Source organism: Alligator sinensis, unplaced genomic scaffold, assembly GCF_000455745.1.
Source record: "Alligator sinensis unplaced genomic scaffold, ASM45574v1 scaffold1960_1, whole genome shotgun sequence".
Lineage (NCBI taxonomy): Eukaryota > Metazoa > Chordata > Crocodylia > Alligatoridae > Alligator > Alligator sinensis.
In genome coordinates this window covers 11,514-21,661 of record NW_005843074.1, presented here as the reverse complement: position 1 = coordinate 21,661, position 10,148 = coordinate 11,514, and positions in this window count along the sequence as shown.

The window sequence follows — 10,148 nt, the reverse complement described above, 5'->3', positions numbered from 1 at the left end:
ACACAGAGTGCAGATCACAAGGCTGTTATCACAGCCCCCGTCCTGCACCTGCTAATGAGGAAGAGAAACCCCGATGAGCAGTGGAGCAGGTAAGATGTCGTTGGAGAATCTTTGCAACCTGGAAAAGCAGCTATCGGGGTTTTGAGACTGGGGGAGCAAAGGCAGCTGGAGAGGCACTGGGGTAACAGGTCTCTGGGGAGGGGGTTCGCTCTGGAAGGCAGGTTGCCCATCGCTCGTGCCGTGGTGTGCACAGCTGAGTGTCAGGCAGTCGCTTCCATAGTGTCAGCACCCACGTTGCCAGGCCTCGTGATTTCGCCTGCATCTCATGATGGCTTTTTTCAAACCCCTTGCTCCTGCAATCCTGGGAGTCCATGAGACTCGGCTTTTGTGCATTGCTTTTTGTTTCCCAGCTTTTTTTGCTGGAACCTACAGACCAGCTTGAACGTGTGACCTGCCCCGAGGGCTCTGAACCCAGTAGGGATTGGGGTGGGGGGAAAAACCCATCACTGATTTGATTTATTTTAAACCCATGATTTTTTTTTTTTTTCTAGCCAACACCTGAGCTTTTTCAGGGCCAGACTCATGGCAGTCATGGGGATTGGTCCCACTAAGTATGTTGAGTATTTGTATTCCTTGTGGCAATGACTTTTTTTGCCCAATGCTGAACTCGCAGCCCAAGTCTGGGGAACTTTCCCTGTTTTTGCAGGGCTGGCTAGATCACTAAAGGCCTGGATTCACTGGCCCATGAAGACCTGGCCAGGCACATGTCCCTGTGGCAATTATATGGCGTGGCTGCTTTCTGCAGAGAAGGGAGAAGGAGATGCTTTCACAAGAAGTCATCAATGCCTTGAAACCCCTATGGCCCGATTCACATCCCCTCGCAGGTGGTAGGAATTTGGCTGCAGTGAGAACAGGTTTGAGGCCCGCTTCTCAAGGCATGTATTACCTGGTCCTTCCTCCTCTTATTTATGCCCATCCATCTCTCCCCTCCCTTTCTGTCCCCAGCCACTTATTCATCTAATCTCCCTGCTTCTCTTGTGCGGGAGGATCCTGTATAGGACACCTGGGCTCCATTCCCAGCTCTACCGCTTTTACTCGGTGACTTTGCACCAAGTCATCAAATTGCCCCGAGCTTTAGTTTCTCCACCTGCAAACCCACAGACCTCCAGACTCCATCCTCCAGTGAGGAAGTGCAAACGCAGCCGCCTCCCCGCCGCCACCACCCTTGGGGTGCAGGGAGCTACCATCAGCCCCAGTCGACAGGCTGGAGAGGAGGCACAGAGATCAAAGGACTCGCCCAAGATCACAGCGCCAGAGCCGGGCGCTGATAGACAGCAAGCTCGGCATAGTCCGGGCAGGGCCTTGTGCCTCCTGCCTGCCTGCCAAGTGTTGCAATCTTCAGCTGCCCCAAGCACAAATAATCAAATGGTGAAAATGGAGCAGGGACGTGAGGTTTGGTCTTGCAGGGCAGTGCCAGACCTGCAGGCCCGGGGAATCTGTCTCTCCTGTTTCCTCTTTGGTTTAGGGACTATTTAATCCTTTATTCGAAGCAGTGCAGGAGGCACAGGCTGCGGGAGCATGACAGGCTGAATGTGTTTCCCTTGCACCCGGGGCCGTTTCCTGCTGGCGCTCTGTGCTCTTCCCCAGGTGTGTCCGTGGCTTTAGCCAGCCGTCCCATCCTGCCGAGAAGAAGCTGGCCGTGATCCCCCCTTGGTCTGTTCAGCAAATAGCTTTGCATTCACTGAATTGGTATTTTTGTGGGGCCTGGGCAGCAATGCCCTGCAGCAGTCTGTCTAGCTCCTTCCACCAAGAGAGCCCAGTCCCTCGTGCTCCCCCCGATCGATGCGCTTGCATCCGTCACTTGTTCCCTTCTCGGGTCCGTCGTCTGCTCCCTCCTCCCTGCCCCAGCAGGCCTCCGCGAGCTGCTAGGACGTGCTTGTGATCTGCCTAATCCGACCCCCCCGAGCGTGACCTCCTCACCCGCCAGAGCCGCGATCGGCGCAGACAAAGGCCCTCTGTGCGCCCCAGCGCTCTGCGGCAGGGCGCTATTCTCTGTCTCCGCTGCCTGCCGGAGCAATAGATTTGCAGGCGGCCAAGGAGCGGGAGCCACAGAAAGGAACCCACCCCCCCCAAATGCGCGCACACCCTGTAAACAGGACCTGAGGAAAATTACAGGAATTCAGCTCTGGTTTGGCTGCCGGCCTTGCTGGCTGGCTGCTGGCCAGGCAGGGTGAGCTGGGAGGGAGGGTGGCTGCAACACAGCCCTGATTGGAGAGTCCTGCCACACGGTGTCCTGGTTCCACTCGCATGTGTGCACGCACACACAGATACACGCAAAGAATTGCACAGGCCAACCCAAGAGTGCGGCCCGCCAACACGCATGGGGTGCACAGCCATGAATGCAGGCAGGGACAGGAACTGCACAGGGCAAATGGGCCAGTACATCCAGTGGTGCAAGAGCATGTGCACCAACTCCATGGGCTCATAAACGTTCAGCCTGAGGGGTATGTGCATGGTGATGCATGGAGCTGCAGCTGTAGTCATATATGCGCAGCCGGCTATTACACCCATGTCCATGCACACACGTGCAGACGAGCACTTTAGCACATGCGTCTTGTACACGTGAGCACACACATGCATGCAGACCCCCGGACGTAAATACGGTTGCAAATGTTGCACGCACACGCAGGTGCAGAAGAACGCGCTACGTTTGCACACGCAATGCGTGTGCATGCATGCACGCAGCCTGTGCGTATGCCAGTCTGCACATGTGCATCTACGTATAGGGATGCACGTAAATGCTGCCCTTCCTGCGCACAAAAACACGCACGGGCATGCTGCCTGACGTCGCCCACGGGTCTGCACCCAGTCACGCAGGGCTCTGCTCAGGACCGGCCGAGCCTGCGCAGACCTGGGCACCACAGGCAGGCTCCTCTGCTACGTGCCCCGTCCCTTGTCCCCTCTTGCTGTTGCGTGGTGAGCCTGGCAGGCTCTGGGGCTGGGGGTTTCCACACCAGCCCATGCTCTGGTTCAGCCTGTCTGCAAGCTGCTGCAGGTCGGAGCAATCTGGTGCATTCCAGACCTTGAAAACCGGGCTGGGCAGTCCCCTCCGAGCTAGGGATGCAAGGGCGGGCGGGTGGGGGGGAGCACTGAGGTGGTAGATGGCTCTGTGCCTGATGCTTAGCAATGCACTGGCAGCCTGGAAACAACCAGGAGGCACTGGCAGGGCAGGGCACCCCCAGGCTGGCACAGGGGACAGGGACGGAGAACTGAGGCTGCTACAGGCACTTCCTCTTGGGTTGGCCTCTGTCCACATCAATCCTAGGAGGAGCCCCTGGAGACCCAGCACAGGCACGGCCTGGGCACAGTGACCTCCTGCCCTGCAGTGCTGAAAGCCACCAGGGCAGTAGGGCTCCGTTTTGGGGCTGCTGCCTTGGGTTTGGTCCCAGACCCTTTTGCAGAGGCTGTACCTTGGGCACCTCGTGCAGGGTGCCAAGGGCCCGTTATGCCCCTTTGCTTTGCTCAGCTGCGATCATCATGGACCCATTGTGCTTGGTGCTGTACATAGCAAGAGACAGGCCCTGTTGCCCAAAGAATACCTTATTTCTTGCGTACAGCACACTGCTGAAAAGAGCTTGCCTTGAAAATACCGGTAAGTAGCAGCTGCTGCAGCAGGAGCCTCTGCCTGGGAAAAAGAGAAAGTGCCTGCAGCCAGCAGCCCAGCCCCAGTTGTGGCATTAGTTTTGCTTTCCCCTGGTAGAGGCAGAAGCTGCTATTACTGTATTTCCTCTTGTAGTGCACACCCCAATTTCCAGCAGCTGAGTTTTGGAAAATAGGTGCATGTTGTATGCACAAAAAAGCTAAGAAATCGAGGGGGAAGGGAAACTGAGGCACAGGGAGGAGCGCTGAGCTCCTTGAGTCCCATGGAGCTCAGTGGCAGAGCTGGGAATGGTAATCCAAGGCCCTCCTGGCTCAGCACAGTGCTCTAACCACTGGACCGGACTGCCTCTCGCACAACAAAGCCCCCATAGAGTTCAGTGCACGCTGAATAGTGAAGGCTGTGGGGGTCTGGTTCAGACCATTAGCTCAGCTGGTCCTGAAAGACAACCCTGCCTCCTCCCTCCACCCCCTGGGACAGGTTCTGGGCCAACAGGGCACGGCAGGAGGCAACATATACCCGCTCCCATCTGGATCAGGCCATGCCCTGCACCGGGGTCTGCCTGTCCTTGTCCGGTAGCAAACGTGTCTCCCTGCCGCACTCGCTGGTCCCACGACAGCTCTGATGTGGCCTCCCAGTCCTTGCTGCATGGGGCTGCTGCTGCCCTGGGGATGCTGGGGAGACCCTCTGCCATCCAGCCGCAGGGGGTCCCTCCCACTTCTAAGCAGCAGGATGTAAAGGGGGCCCTGGGGCCCTCTCTGCCCCTCCAGCCAGGCTTCCTTCACCCCACAGCATACTTGGCTGGGAGCGAGCAGAGCCGGGTGTGGGCGCCTCGCTATCACAGTGCTCCTGCGGTATCACAACTGCAGGGGAGTGACAGGCTAATGGTCTCTGATTAGATATAGTGTCACCCAGCAGCTGAGCAGACGCTGAACCTATAGGCTAAGTGCAGCACCTAGGGCAGAGGTTGCAGCAGGGTTAGCATTTGGAGGGGGTGGTGGGACTGCTCACAAGGGGCTTCCTAAATGACTCGGTGGAGCCCTGAGTTGCAGCTCAGGAGCCCTGGCTTTAGTTCACAGACCTGTTGGTTGACCTTGGCCAGCCCATGGAACAGCCCCATGCCCCAAAGCCTCGGCAATGCTGTAAAACATAATGTGGTGCTGCCCCACCCTGGGATGGGAAAATGCATGATGGATTAGGAGATGTTTGTGTGCTGCAGAGGGGAGGACCACGGATGGAGAAATGGATAGTCCCTGGTCTGAGGAGCTCCCGGTCCAGGCGAGAGCCCTGGTTTCCTGGCAGGCAAAGCTGGATGTGACCCAGGTGGGTAGGGGATGGATGGAGAGCTGTCAGCGGGGTGAGTCTTGGCTTTTCTGGGGATTTGTTATGGCGCTTCTTTCCTGCCAGGGGAACTGGCTCTACAGGCGTTCGGTTGAGGGCAAGCAAGACTCGGGGAACATCCGAACCCCAAGCCTCCAGGCTTGGGCCTGCACGCAGGATGCCGGCCACAGGATTTGGAGGCATCCAAAGCCCCAGGTGGGGGTGGAGGATGTTTGCCGGTAGTAGGGCCACATTTGGTTCTTGAGTGACTCACGGATTTGGCATCGATTTGGCTGATTTGACTTGGAACATAAAAAATTTTCCTTTAAAAAAAAAAATCGCAGCACAGCGGGCATTGGGAGAGCGCTGGGGGTGAGTCTGCAGCATTTGTGCCCAAGGCAGGGCAGGGTAGGGCACAAGTACCATGAGGTTTCTGCCAAACCTGAGAGTAGCGGCCAGAGACTGCAGTCTGCCTCCCCGCTGCCCAATGCTTCCCCCCAACATGCCTCGGGAGCGCGGGAGAGGGGTCTTTCCCAGCACACGGTTCCCTCCATCAGCGTGGGAGCAGAGCTGCGGCACCCTCCTGGCCTTGTCTGTCTGGAGCCCGGGGACTGTCCCCATCACGCCTCTCCTTCCCCTTCGGGGAACGTGACTGTTTATGCGCTGTACACTCTGCTGCACAGCTCTGCTCGCGGCCTCCTGTTTATTGCCCTGTAATTGCCATCCAGACGACCTACATAGAGCCTTGCTCAATCTCTTCTGCATGGTGATCTGCAGTCCATGAAGGAGACACCCAAAGAGCTTGGGTGTAATGAGGAGTTCAACTTACCATGTGTCCAACCCCCCCCCTGCGCATACCTTTCAGGTCCAAGGAGATGCTGTTGCTTGCAAACACAGATCCTTCCACTGATCTGAGACAACGGCCTTGCACACTTGAGCTAAAGGGAAATCTCCACCAGCAGAACAGCACCTTTGACACACAGTCACACAATTCTGACTCCATCCAAGGAAGGGCAGCGGTGTGCATGTACCCCACTGAGAAAGCTGTGACTAAAACACGTGGGCTGGGGCAGCTATGTGGTCCTGTGGTACGTTGGACACTGATGTCACTTCATCTAAAGCAGGGTCAGGACGGTTCACAAGTTTAATTATCCAAAGCAAAGATGCAAGAACTTGGGGACAAAGAAAGACGGTGATGGAGAACACGGGAAACGTAACTAATTGTCACTTTGAACAGACGCGACACCCATGCACCGATTGCAGCGCAGCGGGAGCTGGCTGCAACGTCCGCGACAGTTCGGGGAGGCTGGGTTTTGCCGTTTGTCTCTCTAACGCGTGCATTGCCGTGCAGACATCTGGAGGGGTCCAAGCTTTCAGCAGATGCTTTCGTATAAAATCACATCAACATCATGGCTAAAACCTGATGCAGTGTTGGACTCGGAAGGGCCCTGTGCTCAAGGCTGGCCCAGCCTCTTTCCTGGACAGACCACAAGATACCGCAATGCCACGTAAACATCGATCAAGATAAGAGCTGTGTAGTGTTGGGCACTGTGTATACCCGTTCACGGACAAGATCCTTGCCCCAAAGAGTAGAGAATGCAAAAACCAAGGTCCACAAAGGCTGCCCATCACACAGAGAGTGTGAGTTGCTGCCAGGCCATAGCCCTTTGGTGCTGAGCTGAATGGGCACTCGCACAGGGTCCCTGGCTTCTTGTCCTCCTCTCCAGCTGCTGTCCTGTATTAGGGAGAGCTAAGAATACACACGATGCTTTCCATAATGTGGCTTTTCCATGTCAGCAACAGTTGCCATAGGGATGTACATGACTGGATCTGGCCAAAAACATGCCAACGGGTTTGCCTGCTGGGAATTTTGGAGCCTCCTCAAATTTCCCCCCTCCCCTAAATTTCCTGTGAGATGTTTTCAAGTGAAATCTTGGAAATGCTTTCCATGAAAAAGAGTTGGTTTTCAATGGAAAGGCTTTCTCCCCCCACCTCCTTGCTTTCACATTCTTCTGCATTTTTTCTAGTGGCCAAAAGAATGAAAATGACTGGGGTTGGGGAAGAGAAACATTTCAGTTTTCAGGAAGTTGAATGAAAAAATTCAGATCATTTGCAACTGACAGCAAAGAGCAGCTGCTCGGACATTTCTGGCCTGTTGGGCCTGTGGGTACGATGGGAAAGGAAGTGCCCAGGACACGGTCTCTCCCTGCAGATGTGGTCCACGCAGTGGAAGCGCTCGAGGACCTCTGGCTGAGACCAGCCTCGGTTCCACACTGCCCGTGTACTTCATCAGCACACTCTGTTGCAGGAAAACCCTTTATTAATATGGCAATTATATTAATAAGGGACTGTGAACATGGTGGGTGGATAGATTATCGGTTAGCCAAGCTACCAGGAGTCCAGCTTGGCTCAATTGGTTTTATTAAATCGACATTAACTGGAGTGTAAGCCCAATAACAGCAAAGCAACAGAATTGGGACTACAGAGACAATACAGGAACAACATGGTACAAGGTGATACTTTACAATGCCCAAGTAAGTCGTCTCTCTCTGATCGCTGGTGCTGGACGTCTCAAATCACTTCGGTGAGGCCGGGGCCCAGACCTGCTGGGGGACTGTTGTGCTGGCCGCTCTCTCGCCACAGGGATCCACAAGACGGTCCAGACACTGCATCTACCACAATACCGGTCTGGTCCTGGAGTGATCTAGCCACTCTCACGGGGACCAACCATTCAACACACACCCCAATAACCATACCCCATGCTCAGCCCAACATCATAGGTTTAACACACCCGCATTCTCCACCAGGCAGCCTCCAGCACCACTCACGCTCACTGACACACCCTGCACGCACCAAGACGTGCCGTACACACATGCCGGTGCACTTGTGCAGTGTTATTTTATATCAGTGGGTGCTTGGTAACACACCACCTCCTCCTCCTCCAATCAGGTGCTGAATATTCCAGTCTCCTTGGTGACGGTGCGTGCCACTCATCCAAACTGCTACAATCTTTTACACAAGGGCAATCATTTCTCCCTTTTAAGGACTGTCCCTTGCACACCTGTCAATCACACTACTTTTCCCACCAACACGCTCACTCATGGAGAAGTAGCACAGGAGTCAAAAGTTCACTCCTAGGGTTTCTGAACCAGGCCTCAATGGGCACGCTTGACCATGAACAGAGCAAACCAAAACCGGAGATCTGCACACTCAGCGTATCCAGGATCCTCCTCCGGAAGAAACAAGGGACCACCGCCCATCACCTGGCTCCAGTGCCACTCTTCCAGCCCAATGTTGCATGCTGAGTGGTGGCAGGGGCAGTCCCTGGCGGCTGGGTTGTCCTTGTCATCGGTGGCTGGGCCAGCCATGGCAGTGGCTGCTCTTCTTGCCCCCTCCCAAGCTGGCATGTGGGACTGATGCCCTGCACCCACACCCTAGGTATGTCACCACATCCTTTCTCCAGCTACAACCCACTTCCACGTGTCCAGGCCCAGCAGATCCCCCACCTTCTTCCTTCTGCTGTTTTTCTCACTGTCTAAAATCTGCACTTAGCAGTGAGACCTGAGAACTGGGATCTAACTGCTCAGTGTGGATTTGGATCCAGCCAGGAATGGGCTCCAGGCTTGAGATTTGGATTTGGATGGGGTTGAAGGATGGTGGGCATTTGGATCAAGTTCATCTTGAGGTTTGTTTCACAGAGGTACAGGACAGTAAGTGCCAGGTTTGTGCATCATGCCCAGGCCTGGGGAGCCCAGATTCAAGGCTCAGTCTTTCCGCTCTAGAATCCTGCACCTTTCCCATGTGGGCAATAGGATGTCTCCCGCTGTCAGGAGTCACAGGTTTCCTATCCTGTTTATATGCCTAGTCCCTGGGGTTCGACGTCACACTTCCTGATATACACAAAGCCTAGACATCATCAAAGGCAATTTGTGCAACCCAGGTACTATTTGGATCACACATTCCCATTGTTTCCAGAAGAACAATAGGACGTAAACCTGGCCGGAGGGCGCACCAAGCCAGGCATTTCATTTCAAAGGCAGCGTGCATCTGAGCGTGTGCAGCCACACTCAGCCTTGTGCCACCTCAAAAACCAAGTGAGCCCCATGATGCTGAGTCAACCACCCAGAACATGTACATCTGGTAGGTATACACTGAACTAGATTTGGATTTCTCTCCATCCCAATTGCCTGAATCGGTAGCAGATGACCTAAAATTGAAAGCTCCATAGACGGTGACTGGGAGAAGAGCACTTGAGTCGCATTAAGGGTGGGCTCTTGGTTCAGAGTCATGGCTTTTGGCTTGGATCACAAAAGTCAGGACTAGATTACTTGTTTCCCTATCGTTAAATGGAAGGAATGTCTCAGCTCCATGGAAAGGGCTTGTCAGCCTGAACACGTGAGAAAGCACAAGAGACTGAAATAGGTGAAGGATAAATCCTGTAAGCAGCCCAAACTGCCCTAGGGCAAAGGGCTCATTTTGGAAGAGGGCAGTCTATCATGGTGAATCCTCCCCAAATGGATATTTCTGTTCTTTACCCACAGGCTTTTGACGCTGTCTCGATCTTGCACTAGCAGTGTATGCTTCTTGAGAAGCAGCCAGCTGATAAGGGAAAGTTAGGAGCTTTGCACCTAAGTGGGAACCGGAGCTGGGCCAGCTTAAATTACTCGGCTCTGTTTTGGGTTGATGGTCGCCTCTGGCACCTGTGGTACAGAATTAGGAAGGATGCCTAGATGTGCTTCATACAAAAAACTAAGACTCTTGGTTCCAAAACGATACCTTTTATTAGACCAACTGGAAAATGGCAAGAAAATTGTCCTTTCCTGCAAACTTTTGGGATCAAAGTCCCTTCGTCAGGCTCTGGGAAAAGTGTAGATGGTACAGGATGGGGAAAGGTCCCCATAGGTAGGAAATAAACATTTTTGCACAGAGGTAGCTGAAGATGGAAGGCTGTCCCTCTGGGTCCATGAGAGTGTCTTTGTGATGTGCTTCACACACTTGAGACTGTAGGGTGAGAAATATCATGCTGGCTGAAAACTTGGCAGAGACGCACCCACAGCAGCCGATCCCAAATCTGGGGGCAGAGCTGACCTGGGTCATCAAGGGGGTGTGTCGAGCCAGGGAACCACTCCTGTTTTGCACTTGACACTCCAGCAATTTGGCAGGGATTCTG